Below are 20,360 nucleotides of genomic sequence, written 5' to 3' on the forward strand. Positions count from 1 at the left end.
TACCTGACACTTAAAAGTATCTAATAACTGTGAGCCATATTATCATCACCATTACTGCCTCTAAATAGTCAAAACTGACTTTAGGAAAAAATTTGGAAACGCACATTATGCTTTTATTAAAATATTCTAGTTACACCAGAATTAAAACAGAGTATTATTAAAAGCCTCAGAAACCAGAGAAATCTAAGAAACAACAGTAATCCAGTTAGATGGAAAACAATTCATCAGAGGAACAGCAACAATTATAAGTGGAAAGATATTTGGGACCGTACTGAGGAGGACTTTGCATTAATTTGGGCAAAAGTCGCATAGTCCAGGAACCAGCAAACTATGGCCCACAGGCCGAACCTGCTCACTGCCTGCTTTGGGGTCACGAGTTAAGAATGGTTTTTACAGATGAACATTCTCAAATGATCTGATGAGAGGGGATGCTAACTTTGAACCCTACTTAAGGGAAACATTATCCCATTTATGATTATATTCTTCTCATTACTAGACCAATACAACAAAATATTATATTCAATTACTATATTTTGATTTCATCAATAAAAATTTGTGAAATTTATAAAAAATAAAAGCCTCAAATGGAGTGTCTATACATGTTATACAATTAATGTTCCTCTTTACTTTCCCCTAACCCTTCCCTTGTTCAAATTATCTACTGAATGTTCCATAATGTGCCAGACAGAGAAAAGCAACATGACTATATCAACAAATAAAACAAGATAAAAAGCTCCTGCCCTTATGGAGCTTCCATTCTAATGAGGAAAGGGAAAAAATGACATATATGTTACAAAGTCGTGAGCAGGGAATGTGGGGCAGGGAGCAAGTTTAGATAGATGGGGTATTCAGAGCAGGCATGACTGAGAAGTTCACTTTCTGGCAGACTTGAAAGGAAGTGAAAGAGTGAGCCATAAGGATGCTCGGCCTGGAGCCCGTGCCTAGAAAGGTGTTCAGACAGAGGGAAGAACAGCACGAAGACGTGACATGGAGCACACCAGGCCTGTTCCTGGAACAGCAAGGAGGCCAGTGTACCCTGAGAGAAGTCGGTAAGGAGAGTGGTCAGAGATGGGGTCAGAGAGAGAGCAGGAGCCACAAGTCATGTGGGCCTTGGTGGCCATGGTGAAAACCTTAGTTTTCACTCTAACACAGGACTTTGAGCAAAGGAACATAGTCACCTCCGTTACACTACAAGTAGTGACACATGGGTGTTCGACTTGCAGCATTTCCGATCGATATGCTACATACAAAAAGCTTAGAATATGGTACAAGCAAGCTACTGTGCTCACAGAAAAATCAGTTAATGTCTACAATATTATAAATTAGTAAGAAAAAAAATTAACTCTACCAGATAAATGAACAAAAAATTTACAGAATGTTTGCAAGAAGAAATGACATCACTGATTTTTTTTTAAAAAGCCCAACTACATTATCACTAAAAAGACATTCAAAATAAAACAAAGTGCCATTTATCACCCATTGGTAAGGAAACTGGTGGTAGTAAAAATTGGGTCAGGTCTACAGCCCTGTATCTGAAACCTCTGGTTTCAAAACACTTTCAGAAGTGGTTTTTTGTTTTTTTTTAAATTTTATTTATTTTATTTTTGGCTGTGTTGGGTCTTCATTGCTGGCTTTCTCTAGTTGTGGCAAGCGGGGGCTACTCTTCGTTGCAGTGCGCAGGCTTCTCATTGCAGTGGCTTTTCTTGTTGCGGAGCATGAGCTCTAGGCACGCAGGCTTCAGTAGTTGTGGCACGCGGGCTCAGTAGTTGTGGCTCGCGGGATCTAGAGCGCAGGCCCAGTAGCTGTGGCGCACGGGCTTAGTTGTTCCGCGGCATGTGGGATCTTCCCAGACCAGGGCTCGAAGCCGTGTCCCCTGCATTGGCAGGCGGATTCGTAACCACTGCGCCACCAGGGAAGCCCCTTCAGAAGTGTTGTGAACTTCAGAATATTTAAATTATAAAGAGGTGATACTGCACAGCTACCTTATATTAAGTAACACTCTTGGTTGGGTCTGTCTAGGTAACACCCTGTATTAACCATACTGCTATTTAAAACTTCTGTAGAGAACCTTAAGAATGTTCACTCTAAGTGGAATAAATAATGTATAAAGAGCCTCACATCAGTACATGTCAAGTTTGGCTGCCAAATTAATTACAAAAACTTTTGTTTTTCAGGGGCTTGGGGATCTCAGAATTGCATGTAAGGAACTGTTGACCTACACAATTCTTTTGTAAACAATTATGCTAACATAGACCAAAAACTATAAAAATAACCGGATGCAAAGTGGGTCACAAGATCAGAATCACCTGGGAGAACTTTTCCAAATCACAAAACCCTTTCCAGTAGAAGATTCCCCATTTCCCTAGTAGCTTCTGTAGCCATAGTAACTGACTGTAGTATGGATCCGGCTGGAAATATAAACAAACCAAGTAGAGTTTTAAAATTCCAATGTAAGTAAAACAATTCAGAAATCCTTGGAGTTTGTAAAAATATTTTACTTCCATGCAATAAGAAATATCTTAAAAAGAAACAGACAAAAGGAACACCAACCTTACTTTAAAAACATTAGTTCCCAAATTTTAATCTCCTTGGAAAACTCATTTATTCTATTCACTCAAAGTGTAGTCAATATTAATTAGCACATATCATATGCAAGGCACTGTGCATACCAGGTAATACCAGGAGTGAGGTTTGGAGAGGTGGATAGGGGCTGACCATGAGTTTAGATTTTACCTTACACACAGATGGAAAGGCAATAAAAAAAATTCTGAATAGGGGCATAAAGTGATCAGATGTGCATGTCAGATCACTCTGGCTATAGTATAGAGGAGGGTTAAAAAAGGGCAAAACCAATGGCAGAATACACTTTAAGGAGACTATTGTAAAAGTCCACACAAGACACGATGACCTTTTAAAAAAATCATCCCTCACAATTTCATAAGTTGTGCCCAAGCTTCATACTGCCAAGTGGTGACAGGGCTACAACAAGGTAAATGAGGGTAGAAAGGGACACTCAACAGTGCTGATGAGAGGCGACTGGGACAGGCGATGAGAAAATGATATCCACAGCTTACAGTAGCAGGCAAGGCAGTGCCCCAGGCCAGCAGGGCCTTAGCTGTAGAGGGCAGACAAGCAGGTGGCATCCCAGCAGTCAGAAACACACAGTAGGGAAACATGTCTCTTTTCATGGTTCTTGATGAAAGGCACTCCAGCTGTAAGACTGGAGTTCAGGAATTCAAAAGTAGGAGACAGAAAATAGGACAGCAGCAGAAAAGACACAGATTCTGGACTCAAATTAACCTACTTTCAAAACCTAAATCTGGTATTTTCTAGCTGTGAAGGTGTAGACAACTCAGCTTTTTGAGCCTCAGCTTCTTCATCTATAAAAAGGGGATAACACTACCTACTCCACAGGGTTGGCGGGAGAACTAAATGTGATCTCATACATTAAAACATCCAGTACAGTTCCATGAATATTAGTTTTGTCCTTTTCTCTTTTTCTTATAAAAAGAGAAGCTACTGAGTTTTTCATCTGAGCTACTGAAATCGGGAAGTCTTTTCCTTGGCCACAAAGTCGGAAAGGCTTATCCAACTAGGCATTAGAGGACTTCAGGTAAAGAAAGTAAGGCAGGTCATTAATGAAAAATGTCTCATGGGAGCCCTAGTTCATACAGAAGAGGTGAAAGTGAGTAGGTTACACAAGTAAAAAGGGCCTAAAAAACTAAAGTAGAGTAAAAGTTTAAATAATTAGGATCAGTTAGCCTAATAGTATACCGACACAACAGAATATGTCACTATATTTACATAAAAAAAGAAGGAAAAAAGTGGGGAGTTCTCTGTATGTGGAAGTCAAAGGATCTCCAAGGTATATATATATATATTTTTTAATTCCCCCCACCCCGCGCCCGCTCTCCCTGCCCGCCGCCTGCTGGAGGGTGGGACGGGGTCGGTGGTGGCAGTGGCCCCCACAGAGTTAAGGCCCCTTTCCCTCACGCGGAGTTCTCCGAGGCAAGAGCGCCCGGGCAGGGCAGGGGACGCGGTCTCGTCCGCCTGGCGCCTTGGAGAGCCGAACCCTGCCATGGGGAGACGTCAGATTCCACCCCGAGCACGAGCGGCGGTCCCCCAAGGTATATTTTAAATGAAAGAATTACTAAATAAAACATTAATATAGTATGCTACCTTCTACATAGAAAGGTAGGGGGAAAAAATAATTTATATTTATATTTTGTTTCTATTAGCATAAATACTGGTAAAATACACGAAAACAAAAGTGGTTACCTATAGAGAGCAGGGAAGGGAGGGATAGACAGAGACAGAGTAGTACTAAGAAGTCTCAATATATGCTTTTTTATATTATTTTGAAATTTGAATGAAGTAGCCATACTTAACAACTGTCTCACAAAAAGGCAATATATACATTAAATTAATAATAAAACAAGATTAACAATGACTCCTGAATAACTCTAAAACTCACCATAAGATGGTAATCATTTGAAATGGGGGAAGGGAGCTAGCCCAGATGCCTACTGAAGTTCATTCAGGGCATTTCTTTGATATTAGGTGTTGCTACACAGTTTCTCTTACCCATCTTTCAAATAATCACTACAGTTTCTTTCTCTTAATCCCCCAAAAATGTTAAGGTGTATGTAATCTTAAAAAAAAAGATATTTTTTCGGGAATTCCCTGGCGGTCCAGTGGTTAGGACTTGGTGATTTCACTGCAGGGGCCTGGGTTCGATCCCTAGTTGGGGAACTAAAATCCCGCAAGCCGCGAGGCACAGCCAAAAAATAAACAGACAGTTTTCTTGATTCTGTTCCCTATTCCTCCATGACCTAAGAGATCTTCCTTCTTCCCCTTATGACCAAATTTCTTAGCGTTATCTAGTCTACGTTCACCGTATGTCTAGTTTCCTCTATGTACTTTCTTATCACACCCCCTACTGTAACTCTTCTGCTACAGTGAATTTCAAACTTTACTATACCTCAGAATAACTGTAGCAGCAGCAGCATTAAGGCAGATTTCCTGTGTGATCACCTCGCATTCCTCACTCACCCTTTCAAAAAATCTATACAGTCTGAGATGAAACCTGCAGAATGGGTATTTTTTATTCAGTAGCTCATTTGATTCTCATACAGGTGGCCTGCCTGAACACACCTGAAAACCAACTAGCTAAGGTCATAATAACTTTCCATCAGTCAAATTCAAAGCACTTTTGTTCTCATCTCTCTGCAGCATCTGACACCTTCCTGTAACTCCTTCCTCCATCACCTTCCCCCACACAACTGGACTCTCCTCTCTCTTCTGAGCCCTTATCCTTTAAATGATGCTGGTGGGGGCCCTGCCAGTGGCCCTCTTCCTGACTTTACACACACTTCATAAGCAGTAACAGTCGCATCCACGGCTTCAACTACCGTCTATACAACCCTAAATTCCGGCACTCTGAATTCCCAACTATTTTCAGGCAGCCGGAGGCTATGCAGTCAGTACATGGGGAAAAAAAGACGCTTCAACATCATGCACATCTGAATTCAAAACATCTGTTCTGCTATTTACTGGTAATACGTCCAAAGTCACACACCTTTCTGAATTTCAGCTTTGTTATCCTTTAAAACTGGAGACAACACCTTTCTGACAAATTTTTGTTTGGATTAAATGAGGGAAATAAAAAGGTTAAATGAGAAGTTCCCTTCCCTTCCTAGCACAGAACTGACAGCATGCCCTGAGGACCCCATGCATGGGCCTCGAGGTGGCAGGCAGGAGACAACTAGCTTGGGGCAGGGAGACTAGCACTTACAAGGGGACTGAGCAAGTAAGTAAATGTACTGAGGACAATGGGAGCCGAATCTCACTGCTGAAGATGGTACTTAGAAATATAGACATGGGAAGACTAGAAAGATAGAAAGAAACCTGGAGTGTTAGACTGGAAATAGATGCATCAGTGTGAACTTTTAAAATATATACACAGTTAGATGAAGAAAGAGATTCAAACATGTACATATATACACATATTTCCTAGCTCTGTCTGCCCTAAATGTAATGACACCCCAGCAGAAATGAGCACATTAAGCATCCAAACCTTGGTTTCTAAATACCACCTCCACTAAAAGGAATCAGGATTCCAATGAATGATTCCAGAGCTAGGACAGGAGAAGTACAAAATGAGTCTGGAACATCTTGATGTGCCAGAAAGTAAGGAAATACTCAAAGGATGGGGATGTGCCAAAAAGATGGGAGCCATCTTGAAGGGGCTCCCACTAGCCAAATCTAGGACAATCTAAACATCAAAATAAAATATAAAATTATAATAACTAATAAAACCCACTGAATAGGAACAGGAATCCATGGGTATATATTGATGTAAATAAAGAAATAAATTCACTTATTTATTTACATCAATAAATGAATGAACAAATACATGAAAGAAAGAAAACTTTTCAGTAAAAAATCAATTAATAAATGCAGGTGGCAACCTTCATAGCAGTGGTTGATCCAAGCAGGAGTCATCAGTGCACCGAAAGGCCACTGGGCAGAGGTCTGATGAGGAACAGGACATTAACAAAATCTTGAAAATCTTCCCACAAAAGAGTTACCAATTACAAGAGGAAAATGAGGACTGTATAATAAAGAAACCCAGCAGAAACGAACTCAGTAAGGTGCTCAAGGTTAAACATCACCAGTGGTGGGACAACACCATATGCCTCCCAGTGATACACTCAGAAGAGCACACCATTCCTATGGTATTCTTGGCAACAACGCATTCAGTCCACACATGAACAACTACTGAGTGAACCGAAGTTAAGGGACATCTCACAGAACAAGAAAAGTCAAGGCCATAAAAGACAGAGAAATATCAAGGAACTGTTCCAAACTAAAGAGACATGACAATTAAACGCAGTGTGTGATCCTGAACTGGATCTTGGACCAAAAGGGAAAGGAAGACACTACCGGGAGAGTTGGAAAATTCTGAATGGCCTCTGGGTTGTTTTTAAATTTTTTTATTGAGGTACAGTTGATTTACAATATCATGTAAGTTTCAGGTGTACAACACAGCGATGCAATTATATATGTGTGTGTATATATATACTTTTTAAAAAAATATTTATTTACTTTATTTACGGCTGTGTCGGGTCTTAGTTGTGGCATGTGGGATCTTTCACTGCTGCGTGTGGGCTTCTCTCTAGTTGTGGTGCACAGGCTTCTCTCTAGTTGCGGTGTGTAGGCTCTCTAGTTGTGGCGTGGGGGCTCCCAAGCACATGGGCTCTGTAGTTGCGGCCCGTGGGCTTAGTTGCCCCACCGCATGTGGGATCTTCATGCCCCAACCAGAGATCGAATCCACGTCCCCTGCATTGGAAGGCGGATTCTTAACCACTGGACCACCAGGGAAGTCCCTATATATTCTTTTTCAGATTCTTTTCCGTTATAGGTTATTACATAATATTGAGTATAGTTCCCTGTGCTGTACAGTAGGTCCTTGTTGGTTATCTATTTTATACATAGTAGTGTGTATCTGTTAATCCCAAACTCCTGATTGATCCCTCCCCCTGCCCCCCTTTCCCCTTTGGTAACCCTAACCACATGTAAGTGATATCATATGATATTTGTCTTTCTCTGTCTAGCTTACTTCACTTATGATGATAATCTCTAGGTCCAACCATCTTGCTACAAATGGCATTATTTCATTCTTTTTTATGGCTGAGTAATATTCCATTGTGTATATATATACCACATTTTCTTTATCCATTCATCAGTTGATGGACACTTAGGTTGCTTCCATGTCTTGGCTATTGTAAATAGTGCTACAATGAACATTGGGGTGCATGTATCTTTTTGAATTATGGTTTTCTCCAGATATACACCCAGAAGTGGGATTGCTGGATCTTATGGTAGCTCTTTAGTTTTTTAAGGAACCTCCATACTGTTCTCCAGAGTGGCTGCACCAATGTACATTCCAAGAGTGCGAATGTTCCACACCCTCTCCAGCATTTATTATTTGTAGACTTTTTGATGATGGCCATTCTGACTGGTATGAGGTAATATTCACTGAAGTTTCGATTTGCATTTCTCTAATAATTAGCGATGTTGAGCATCTCTTCATGTGCCTTTTGGCCACCTGTCTGTCTTCTTTGGAGAAATGTCTATTTAGGTCTTCTGCCCATTTTTTGACTGGGTTGGTTTTTGTTTTTGTTTTTTTTTTGATATTGAGCTGTAGGCATCTGGGGTTTTGAAGGTAGTGTTGCATCAATGCTGATTTCCTGATTTGGGGGTTATGTAAGAGACTGCCCATGTTTTGGTAAAAGCACACTAGATTATTTAGGAATGATAGGCATCAGGTCTGCAACTTGCTCTGAAATGGTTCAGAAAAGTCTAATTAGATGAGAAATGGTGCATTCCTCTGAAATGGTTAGAAGTAGAGATGAAAATGAGAGACCAGAAATAAGATGATTAGATAGTTTCACTGAAATTTGAGAATCCAGTAACAGAAGAGGAAAAGGGTTGAAGACAATGTCAAGGTTCCTTCTTTGGGCATCTGAAAGGGAAGGCCTCATTGCACGCACTACAGTGAGCCAAGCACAACAAGATGTTGTGGGCTTATCTTCTGTATACACACAGTGTACGTAGTACAGTGTTAAAAACTGGCTGAAGTTCATGTGTGGAAACAGGAGGGGGTGGGGGGAGGCTCATGGGAAATCCCTGTACCTTCCCCTAAATCTTGTGAAACTAAAGGTGCTATAAAAAAGTAAAGCCTTATAAAAAAATATTTTTTAAGTTGCAAGAATAGTTCAAGGGAAAGGAAACTGGTTGAAGGGGATTCAGGAGCTCTTTGTGCTGTTCTTGCAACTTTCCTGTATGCTTGAAATTATTTCAAAATAAATTAATTTTTAAAATTCAACAAGCACTCATGACAACCTTGGTGCCTAGCAAAACGCCTGGTTCACTATGGGTACTCAATAAAAATTATTTGGTCTTCCCTTTCCAGTTGCCCAAAGAAGAAATCTCAGCAGCATCATCAGCCTTCCTCTTTCACTACATCCAAATGGACTCTCAGTTCTCGTGAAACTGCCTAGTCAGTTTTCAGTTCTAGGCCTACATGCTCATTTCTGGCTCTTATCATCTCTCACCTGGACCGCTGCAGGAGCATCCTAACTGGTTTCTCTGCTCCTTCTAACATCATTTTTGCACCATCCTTTTATCTCTGCATCATCGTCCAGAAGTCAGGAGTTATCTTCCCTCATTTAAATACCTGTAATTGCTCCCAACGTAAACGCTGATTTCCCCACTGGCAGAAAAAATACTCCCGTAGGGCACTAAAAAGATAGGCAGGAGCACCAAAAAGGATACCTCAGATACACACACAAAACAGTGAAGTAATTCCTGGGGGGACAGGGAGGAGAGAGGGACAAAAGTGGAGGACTTTGACTGGACTTTCTTTATGTTTATTCTTAGGTTTGGTATTGGTTTATTACTGATTATATATACTAAGAATGCCAGAGGGTGAGTGGGTACCATCAACTCTCCAAAACTAAGAGCCTCTAAAACCATGCTTTTCCCAATTTGGCACCAAAGAAAATAGTAATTTTTAGCACACTAGGACAAGTCAAAGAGATTATTCTAGGTCAAAAGAAACCACCCTGGGGGGTCCAATATGCTCTGGTCACATACATTGACAGGTATCTTATTCTCTGGCACAATGGTAAGCCATTCAGGACACCCCAGTTGGGAAGCTCTATTCTAAAGGTCTTAATACGACTGCGCTCACAGCCCAAACAAAGACCCTCACAAGGTTTTATTTCCCACCACAGTCAACACACATATACAAGCACACGGATTCACACACAAAATCAGACACCAACATGCATCTCACAGACAGACCATTTCTCTAAACACACTATGAATCCTTTCATACTTGTCTTTTTGCAAGTGCTGTTCTCTGTACCCAGAGATCAATTCCAACTCATCCTTCAAGACGTCGCTCAAATGCCACTTCTCCTTTCCCCAGATCTTATTACAGTTGTCATTCTGAATTGTAATTGTTTGTTGACATATGTTACCACCCTAGAATTTGAGCTCAAGGACAAGAATCATGTCTTATTTACCGGTATACCAGTGATCCCTATAACAGACATTCAAATGTCTGTTTAATTAACACACAAATGAATGTTCACTATATCATTCCCCAGTAAACCAAAATTTTCAAAATACATTAACTAAAACAATGAAGTATAATTTTACAATAAAATTAGCATTTTTTCCTAAACAAGAATACCCATTGTTCTGTGAGAGACCTGGCACAGAAATATTCAAACCATTTTCCTAGTCCTAGAGTTTTAGACTGAGGAAACAAACCTACAAACAAGCTGTAAGCACAAAGGTATTCACTGCAGATTATAACAGCGGAAACTTTAGGAACAACCAAAATATTTAACAAGAGGTAAATGACTAAATCACCTGATTGATAAATCACCTGAATATCTAAGCAATTGTTTAAATTATATTCATGATGATGGGAAAATAATACCAGTTACCATTTATTGATCATCTCTTCTATTTAAAAAATAATGCTGGGGGACTTCCCTAGTGGTCCAGTGGTTAAGACTCTGCGCTCCCAACGCAGGGGGCCCGGGTTCGATCCCCGGCCAGGGAACTAGATCCCACATGCCGCAACTAAGAAGTCTGCATGCCACAGCTAAGAAGCCTGCATGCCGCAACAAAGATCCTGTGTGCTGCAACTAAGACAGGGCACAGGCAAAACAAATAATAAATATTGTTTTAAAAAATGAAAAAGAATAATGATGGATGCTTTATATATATTATCCTAATCCTCACAACAATTCAAGGGCAAGTATTATTATCCTAATTTCATAGACAAGAAAGTAAACACAGAGGTTAAATAGTTCGTCCAAGGTTTTTGCAACCAGATTCCAACCCCAAGTCTGTCACCTTTTCCCTACATTGCTCTTCCTCTACAATACAATGTTTCCAATATATTAAACTCAAAATTGTTATCTCCACCATACAACTTTATAAAAAAATACAATAGGACAATGGCCTAGAAGGAAACAAAAATATCTTTTAGAGTGGTGATTAAGGGTGAATGTTGTTACAGTATTTATAATTTTTTTATTAGCAACTTTTTAAAAGCAGAATTGCTGAGCAATGGACTAAATTCGTAAGGCAATACAAAAGAAACAACCCCCATTTTTAATTTTTTTACATGTTCATTAAGGACACACAGTAGGTAACATATAAAAACTTAAAAAGCACAAACTCAACTAACTACATCTAAGCAATCATATACTAACACCAGGGTACTTATTACCAGGATTCAAAAGCTGATCATTACGACTGGATTAAGCAGCATTCTTCCAGAAAAAAAGGTGAATTCTCTGGAAGACTTAAAGAAGAGGCATATGGACTGGAGACAGGAATGTTTAAACTGAAGACACAAGGGCAGAGGGGGAAGAAAAAGAATGCTTTCCTTTTAAGTAAAAATGAGAAGCAGGGTTAGTGAGATGAAGTTGATGAAAACCTTTAAGGACAAGCCAACAAGTTTGGAATTAATTGATAAGCAACAGGGAACTGTAATATATTCTCAAATGGTAAGTGGCATGCTGAAAATAAGATCTTTAAAGATTCAAACTTTGTTCCAAGGTAAAGTACTGCCTTTGGTTACACAATGTTTTCGCCAAACAATTGGGGGGAAAATAATCCATTATCCTTTATGTGTGCTTTATATCAATACATACACTTTTCAAAACGAGAAACTGACTAAACAAACAAAAGTCTTTATATAAGGAGTATAAGGAGAAGGGGTCCTTTCAGATACAATGCTTGCAAATATTAAATGCTACTGTACATTTTAATAAGAATCACAGAACTTTAGAGTAAGAAGGGATGCTGGAGATAATCTTTTAGTGATAACCTCTTCTTCATTTTCACAAGGGATTAAGTTGAGGCTCATGAACTAAGTAACTTGCCTAATGTCATATACGAGCCAGCGGCAGATTCAACATCAAAACTCAAATTATCGGGAATTCCCTGGTGGTCCAGTGGTTAGGACTCTGCCCTTCCACTGCAGGGGGCACGGGTTCAATCCCTGGCAGGGGAACTAATAGCTCACAAGCCGCATGGCGCAGCTTGGAAAGAAAGAAAGAAAAAAAAAAACAACAAGATTTTCTAGGCAGCAAGATCTAAAGATCTAAAGTTGTGCTGTCCAATATTATAGCTACTAGCAACATCTGGTTATTTCAATTTAAACTGATTAAAATTAAATACAATTTAAAATTCAGGTCCAGGGACTTCCTTGGTGGCGCAGTGATTAAGAATCCGCCTGCCAATGCAGGGGACATGGGTTCGAGCCCTGGTCCGGGAAGATCCCACATGCCGCAGAGCAACTAAGCCGTGCACCACAACTACTGAGTCTGCGCTCTAGAGCCTGTGAGCCACAACTACTGAGCCTGCGCTCTAGGGCCCACGTGCCGCAATTACTGAACCCGTGTGCTGCAACTACTGAAGCCCGCACGCCTAGAGCCCGTGCTCTGCAACAAGAGAAGCCACCGCAATGAGAAGCCCGCGCACCGCAACGAAGAGTAGCCCCCGGTCGATGCAACTAGAGAAAGCCCGCGTGCAGCAACGAAGACCCAATGCAGCCGAAAAAAATAAACTAAAATAAAATTTTAAAAAATAAAATAAAGTAAAATTCAGGTCCTCAGGCACAACAGTCACATTTCCAGTGCTCCATGCCACACGTGGTTAATGGCTACCACATCTGACAGTGCCAAATAAGAGTACTGCCACCACTGCAGAACGTTTAACTGGACAGCATGATCTAACGAATAAGCTTCAGAGTCAGACAGACCTAGCTTGAATTCTACTTACTAGCAGTGGGATCCTAGACCAGTTATTTAATTTCCCTTGGCCCCCATTTGAGGGAGGAGGGGGAGTAGGGGATTAATAATACTTACCTCACATAGTGTACTTGATGATTATGTGGGATAACATGAAAAGCCCCTTTACATTGTCTGGCACATAACAGACAATAAACACATTCCTCTGGATCCTTTTCTCTTCCTACTCCTCTATAAACCCTCCTTGTTAAAACATACAAGCACAACAACTCACCCAAATTAATATCTTCCCGGCAAGGTAATCCACAGTACCTAATTTTCATTCTGTTCCCACCAATTCCTTCAAATAAAATTTGCACCTCTCTTCCAGAGTTTCTGCTCAGGAATAATGAAATGAAGAATGAACGTGGGGGAAACTGCCTCTAATGAAATGGAGGAGAATGTAATAATTTTCCCCTCTCGTTTCCCATCCTATTTTAAATATGACTGTACTGACTGATCATGCAAAGGAAAAGAAATAAATTACACTGCTCCTAGGTACCATACTTCCACACCAGTAGAGAAGATCCTACAATACTTCACTATATTCCTTCTCACCATCTGGGCTACTAACTGAATATTAAATGAAGAAATAACACCTTCCTCCTACAGTACTTTTCTGGCAAACAACGAAAAGGATTTCCAGAATACTAAACCAATCTTCAAGGCTTCACAGCTTAACACAGTAAACTAATTTGACAAATCTAGACTACAGCATAAACTACTTCATAACATGCATGTTATTACCCAGAAAAACAACAAAATTCAACTCAGTTTGGAACCAGTGAATTTCTGCCAATACTAAATTTTATTTAGGAGCAACAATTCATGCTTAGCCACATTAAGTCACACAGACTTGCCATTTGTAGTGAGGTCACTAATTTTACATTCCTAATAACTAACAATTAAAGGACAGCTTTAAAACATTTGTCTTTAAACATCCACCAAACAAGATATCTCCATATTTTTAAAGCTTTCTTGTTGTTTAAAACTGACCATATAAATTTGGGGGGTGGGGAAGGGGGGGAGGGGGAGGAGGGGGGAGGAGAAGGAGGGAGTCCTCTCAATAACAATTAATAACAGTGTCTCCTTGAAATTATCTGGCATTCTTACTTTGTTCCTCAAAGATAATTTACTCAAAAACATGACCACAGACCGCTCTCCTTAAAGAGCTCAAAATAAGTCATAAACAAATACTAAATAGATAACACTGCACACTGTACTGTCACACTAAAATACAAATTGATTATGTTTAGCAGACAAAACTAAAATACTTCAAGTATAAAAATCAGAGTTTAAGAAGTCTACAAGGGTCACATAAGTTAAAAAAAAAAAGCATTTAAAAAGTTTTTATTACTATCCCACATGAAGTACTTTATACATTAAAGTTAGGCTTCTATGCCTGAACTGATGAAATCTAATTGTGAGAGTCTATAATTTTTTTAAAGTACTTCTATAATAATGAAATGTACATTGGTCACAGTAGAATAGTTCAAATGAATTTTCCTGAGGCTGCATCCTAAGTACATCTGACCCAGAAAGTATTTTTAGCAAGTGTGTTCAATCAATGCTGGTTTTATGCCTAGCCTAAATTAGAAATCGGGTGTCACAAATTTAAAGTAACAAAGTTACTAGGGACATTTTTAAAGATATTCAATTAGAAGATAAGAAGAAAAACCACAAGGTTTAAACAATTCAGTACCCACAGCCTAGAATCTAAGCAGGTTAGAGGCAATAAGAAAGCCACAACCTCATCCATTGCTACTTTGGAGGAACGTGTGATTTTTCTAACTTAAACTTTAACCTACTCAATTAATATTAATAAAACTACAAAAGAGTGATGGTTCCTTGTGTTTTCAAAATCTCTTGCCAAATGTTTGAAACAGATTAGCTAAATCACAAACATTCCCATATACAAAAAAAAGACCATGTTTCTCTTCTTATAAACCACTCAAGATCATGATATCGTGGGACCATGCACATGTTTCAATGAAAAACAGTGACAGAGATATGTGTGCCATAAAAAAAGAGAGACATAAAAATGGCTTTTGTGGTAACTGGAGCATAAATTTATTCTGACAAAAAATGGTGGGATCCACAAAATGATTGCACTCTTTTGTTATGAGTTAGTAATGAAGCTCTGTACAGAAAACAAACTTTTGCTTACAAAAAGCCTTTAAAAAAAAATCTGTAGATTGAATTCCTCAAATTCAAGATTTAACTCATAGAATATTTAGCTCTATTCCATTAAGCACCTTTTGGGCTTTGAATAATCATTTATTTTAAGGTAATCTCCTTCCCCCTTAAAAAAATGAGAAGTATATAAATCCGGATAAAAAATGCCCTGGCTTTCCTGTTCCACAGTCTTCTTTTTTCGCAAACCATCCTATACAAGTCGGATACTTTGGCTTTTTGGTTTTTTTCTTCTCCATAAACATGGCTTAAACTGTCCTGTTTCAACTGGGCCCGAGATCCGGTCACATCAACCTAATATTACTCCAATCTCTGACTCTAAAAGCAGTTGGCACATTGCAGACGTACCGGTTGTCCTAGAAAAGGTGCTTGAAAATCCTACACATCGCCCTGGTCCACCGCGGTTCGCTGTCTAACGCCTCGCAGGCATAAAGTCTCCCTTTCTAAGTTCCCCAGAACCGTCGTACACGCACGCGTGCCACTGTAAACCGCTTCATCTTAAGGCAACCCGGGGACACGCATCCGCACGTCCTCAACTTTTCCTTCTGGCTCAACTGCAGATGCCTAAATACAAGTATGCACCGGCAGAATCACAAAAGGCTTAAAACTTCAAGGGTAGGGACGGTATGTCCATGCAGGAAGCGCTCAAACGAGCCAATTAAAAAAAAAAAAAAAAAAGAATCCTACCAGCAAAGGAAAACTCAGAAGACTCTAAAACCTCACCTCGAGTTTAGGGGCCGTGGAACATTCCATCCCCTCTCCCCCGGCTGCCCCACAACAGAGACTGCAACCAAAACCTGCAGGAGGTCGGAGAGCAGAGGCCCCGCGAAGAAAGGGAGGGGGCAAAAAGCATCATCTTCCCCTGAGATCCGGCCGCAGGTACCAGCCTCGCGCGCCACGCAGGGCCGGCCGCCGGCGGGGACCCAGAGCCTCTTACCTTCGTGCCCCAGCCGCGTCCTCCCGGCTGCAGAAGAAAAGCCTGGAGGCCCGGCCGCGCCGCCCCCGGGGCTCCCTCAGCGCCCGCCCAGCAGCCGGCGCCGCAGCGGCCGCGCCACGGCCCCGAGCCGCCGGCACCACCTCATACTGCGGGGCTGCCGCGCGCTCCCGCACCTCCCTGCGGGGACAAGCTAATCCAGCCCCGCCGCGGGGCCGCGGGGGAAGCGGCCCGGGGACCCCGGCGTCCTGAGAGAACAATGTGGGGCCGCGAGGAGGAGGAGCGGAACCGCACGGCGCGAGCGGGCGGGCGGCAATCCCGGGCAGCGTTTGTGTGCGAGCGTGCAACGGGCGCTCGGCCCCTCCCTCCTCCTCCTCCCCCTCCTCCGTCTCCTCCTCCCTCAAGCACACCCCGTCTCCCAGGCCACAGCATAGCAACCGAACATGGCGGCTGCGCAGACGCCGCCAGTCAGCGGCCGGGAGCAGCGGCGGCGGCCACGGGAGGCGATCTCGCGAGAGGCGAGGCCAAGCGGGCTGGAAGCGGCTGCACAAGCCGGAGCGCGGGGGACGCGCAGGTGCGAGGGAGGCGGGACCTGGGTAGGTGGGAGGGGCTGGAGGAGGGGGCGGAGCGCCGTGGCTCCACCCCGTGGCCCCGCGGCGGTTGGTCACTGAAACTGCGAACACCCCCCGCCCCCCCCCCGCTGGACCGACTGACCTGAGGGACCCCGCCGAGGGGCAAAAACCCAAGTTTAAAGAGGAAAACCAGACCTTTTGGCCCCAGGTGGTCCGCACTTCAATGCTGAAAGAGGATACAGGTTTAGGATGCAGTTTTGAATCATTTCCTCTCCTAAATATAGACCCTGAAACAAAGAACAAACAGCGTTCATCTCTAAAACAAACGTTTGGTTGCCTCTGTGTGCCGGGAACGGTGTGCTTTTAAAGATGGAATTCATTCATTCTAACCACGCGTATGAACTGGGTGTTACCAGCCGGGGTTTTTAGCCAGGTGCATTCTAAAATCTTATTGATGGTACGAATGTTATTGGCGGTGAGACAGATGCCTGCGGGCTGGGTGGTAGCTGAAATGATGCCAGGGGGAATTTGGGGGCGGTCACATTTCCTTTCTGCATTCATTCTTGTCAGAGTCCTTTCCTGTCGTCTGCCACCTTCTTGCTCTTCCTCGCTCTTAGCTTCAGCACCCCACCAGGGCCGGCCTTCTTAAAACGTCCTTTCAAAAATCACTTTCCGGGCTTCCCTGGTGGCGCAGTGGTTGAGAATCTGCCTGCTAATGCAGGGGACACGGGTTCGCGCCCTGGTCTGGGAAGATCCCACATGCCGTGGAGCAACTGGGCCCGTGAGCCACAACTACTGAGCCTGCGCATCTGGAGCCTGTGCTCCGCAACAAGAGAGGCCACGATAGTGAGAGGCCCGCGCACCGCGATGAAGAGCGGTCCCCGCACCGCAATGAAGAGTGGCCCCCGCTTGCCGCAACTAGAGAAAGCCCTAGCACAGAAACGAAGACCCAACATAGCAATCAATCAATCAATAAATAAATCTTTAAAAAAAAAAAAAAAAAAAAAAAAAATCACTTTCCCTCCAAGCCGACAGAAGGCCTGTTCACTAATCAGGGGTGGTTTTTGCAAGATGAAACCTTGCAAATTTGTACAAATGTGTGAAAGACGGCATTTTCTATTGAACCTCTTCTCCTTCGGACCCCGGCTCAGTTTTTCCATTTTAAGAAGACAGCCTGTCAGTCCGTATTGCTCTACTTTACCTCTTCGAATGACTTTCCTTCCCAGGGCTTAGTTCCGGCCCGTGCTCATCCGTCCTTCCCAGACAGGCTTTCCTGCCTCTACTTCTCCATTTTCTGTGCCTTTGTTCATGCTATTCCCTCTACCGAAATGCTCTTCCCTTCATCGCCACCTGTCAACAGTCAAGTCATACGCCAACAACAGAGGACTGCCACCGGAAGTAAGAATTTCTTCCTCCTCTGACATGATACTTCTAGGTTTATACCTCCCTTTTTTTTATCACAGTGTACATTTTATTATAGGATCATGGGCTTCCCTGGTGGCACAGTGGTTAAGAATCCGCCTGTCAATGCAGGGGACACGGGTTCGAGCCCTGGTCCAGGAAGATCCCACATGCCGCGGAGCAACAAAGCCCGTGTGCCACAACTACTGAGCCTGCGCTCTAGAGCCTGTGAGCCACAACTACTGAGCCTGCGAGCCACAACTACTGAAGCCTGTGAGCCTAGAGCCCGAGCTCCGCAACAAGAGAAGCCACCGCAATGAGAAGCCCACGCACCACAAAGAATAGTAGCCCCCGCTCGCCGCAACTAGAGAAAGCCCATGTGCAGCAACGAAGACCCAACACAGCCAGAAACAATGAATAAAATAAAATAAATATAGGATCCTCATTCCCGTGTGGGTCTTGTCGCCACTATCCATGGGGAGCTACTGGAGGTGAGGACCATGTCTTGGCCGCCTTTGTGTCCCTCTTATGCCTGATGATAGTGACATTGCCTGGTGTCCAAAAAGTTTGTTGAAAGAATGAAATGCTTAAATCTTTAATTGGTGGGATTTCGAGAAGGTACTTGAGACAGAGCAGGCTCTTACTCAGCTTCAAACCTGGTAAACTGCTGTGTCTCTGAGCGATTCACATCTGGTCTGAATCTGTCTTTGTTGATGCCCTGTAGAGCCTTGTAACTAGTCCCCCAACTAACCTTCCTATCTCCAGACCTTCTCCCTCAGCCCCTTCTTCCTACCCTCATCCGTAAACCACAGTGACCTTTCATACAAATAGAAATCTCACTTATTATATAAATATAGCTGGAGTCTCAACCTTGGAGGGACAGGAGGGGGATACCCTTTGCTTTGGGAAACGGCACAGGATGAATCCTTTAGGTAAATGGATGGAAGCCTCCCATCTGTCTACTATTCTTTAGGAAAACTGTGAAGTCACTTTTTTAAAAGTGAGATATAGCTGACATACTATAGTGCTTTTTAGTATATTTGCAAAGTTGTGCAGCCATCACTACTACCTAATGGCAGAACACTTTCATCACCCCAAAATGAAACCCCATACGCATTAGCAGTCGCTCCCCAGTCCCTCCTCCCCCAGCCACTGGTAACCACTAATCTACTTTCTGTCTCTAGGGACTCGCCTACTTTGGACATTTCATATAAATGGAATCATACGTTCTGCAAATTCTCTCTGAAAATGCATAAATTTTTGCTTTTATTTAAATTATAACCTTTAAAAAATTAATAGATGCCTGTTCTGGATCATTTTGATGACCACCTTGTCACCAAACACTGCCACTTGATTTTGTATTTGGCACCAAGAACTATAATTTTAACCTTCTTGGGCTAATGAGAAAAAAAATAGAATACTCCTTGTAGAGATGACAGCCTTCCAGCTACACGAAGGTCAAGCGTCCTCATGGCACACTGTGCAAAAGTTTCACAGAAATTCAAATACAGAATATTCGATAATTAAGTCAATTACAAGCTCACCTAAAAAAGCCCGTACCAGTGGGGTGGAGGGATAAATTAGGAGGTGGGATTAACATATACACGCTACTATATATAAAATAGATAAACAACAAGGACCTACTGTAAGGCCCAAGTAGGCACTATAGCGTAAGGCACTATACTCAATACTCTGTAATAACCTCTACGGGAAAAGAATCTGAAAAAGAATAGATATATGAATATGTATAACTAAATCATTTTGCTGTATGCCTGAAACTAATACAACAGTGTAAATCAACTATACTTCAATATAAAAATAAAAATTTTTAAAAAGACCATACCATAGCAGTGAGTTTCATAGTCTCATCACAAAGAACAATTTAATTTCAGCAAAATTTCATCTACATTACATACCTAACATTATTTGAAATTTTAATTTTGTTAATTTAATGTGCAAAATTGTTGTTGTTTTATAGATGTAGAAGGGCTATGAGAATAAGGACTTTATACCTAACCTTGTATTTACACAAAATGAAGAAACATAATCTAAAGAATTTAAATTGAGAGTTAGCAAGATTTTTTTTTCAGCTCAAAGTGGCCTCAAACATTACTAGATACTGACAGACACTGCTGTTGACTGATTTTTTTCCCTTTGTCTGTGCCTGCCCTTGGCTGTGCTTTGGGAGAGTTAAGAGCAAGGGTTGTGTCCACACTTGGAGGGTGTTGGCAGAGAGGACTGGCCTTGCACTGTGTGATTGACGCCCAACCCCTGGTAGCTATAGCCAGAAGGGAAAAGGCATTCGTTCTAGCTTGTGCAGCCAAGCCAGGCTGTCTGGGCTGTGGCGGTGACCTCTGGCAGCCACAAGGCAGCAGA

General features: G+C 42.1%; 1 protein-coding gene and 1 non-coding gene across 3 annotated transcripts in view; one reads left to right on the forward strand and one right to left on the reverse strand.

The window, feature by feature from the left end:
- Positions 1-16,344, reverse strand: part of PTPN4 (protein tyrosine phosphatase non-receptor type 4) — a 182,099-nt gene extending 165,755 nt beyond the window's left edge. The window contains exon 1 of one of the 2 annotated variants that reach the window (XM_059912035.1): positions 16,015-16,344. The gene's annotated coding sequence lies outside the window, so the exon portion shown is untranslated. Of the gene's footprint in view, positions 1-15,800; positions 15,831-16,014 lie in introns of those variants that run through there. The other variant, XM_059912036.1, reaches the window with a different exon arrangement.
- TRNAG-CCC (transfer RNA glycine (anticodon CCC)) lies at positions 10,570-10,642 on the forward strand. Its single transcript has one exon. It is a non-coding gene; the product is annotated as a tRNA-Gly (tRNA).
- Positions 16,345-20,360: the final 4,016 nt, after the last annotated feature.

Source organism: Balaenoptera ricei (genome assembly GCF_028023285.1).
Source record: "Balaenoptera ricei isolate mBalRic1 chromosome 7 unlocalized genomic scaffold, mBalRic1.hap2 SUPER_6_unloc_1, whole genome shotgun sequence".
Taxonomy (NCBI): Eukaryota; Metazoa; Chordata; class Mammalia; order Artiodactyla; family Balaenopteridae; genus Balaenoptera; species Balaenoptera ricei.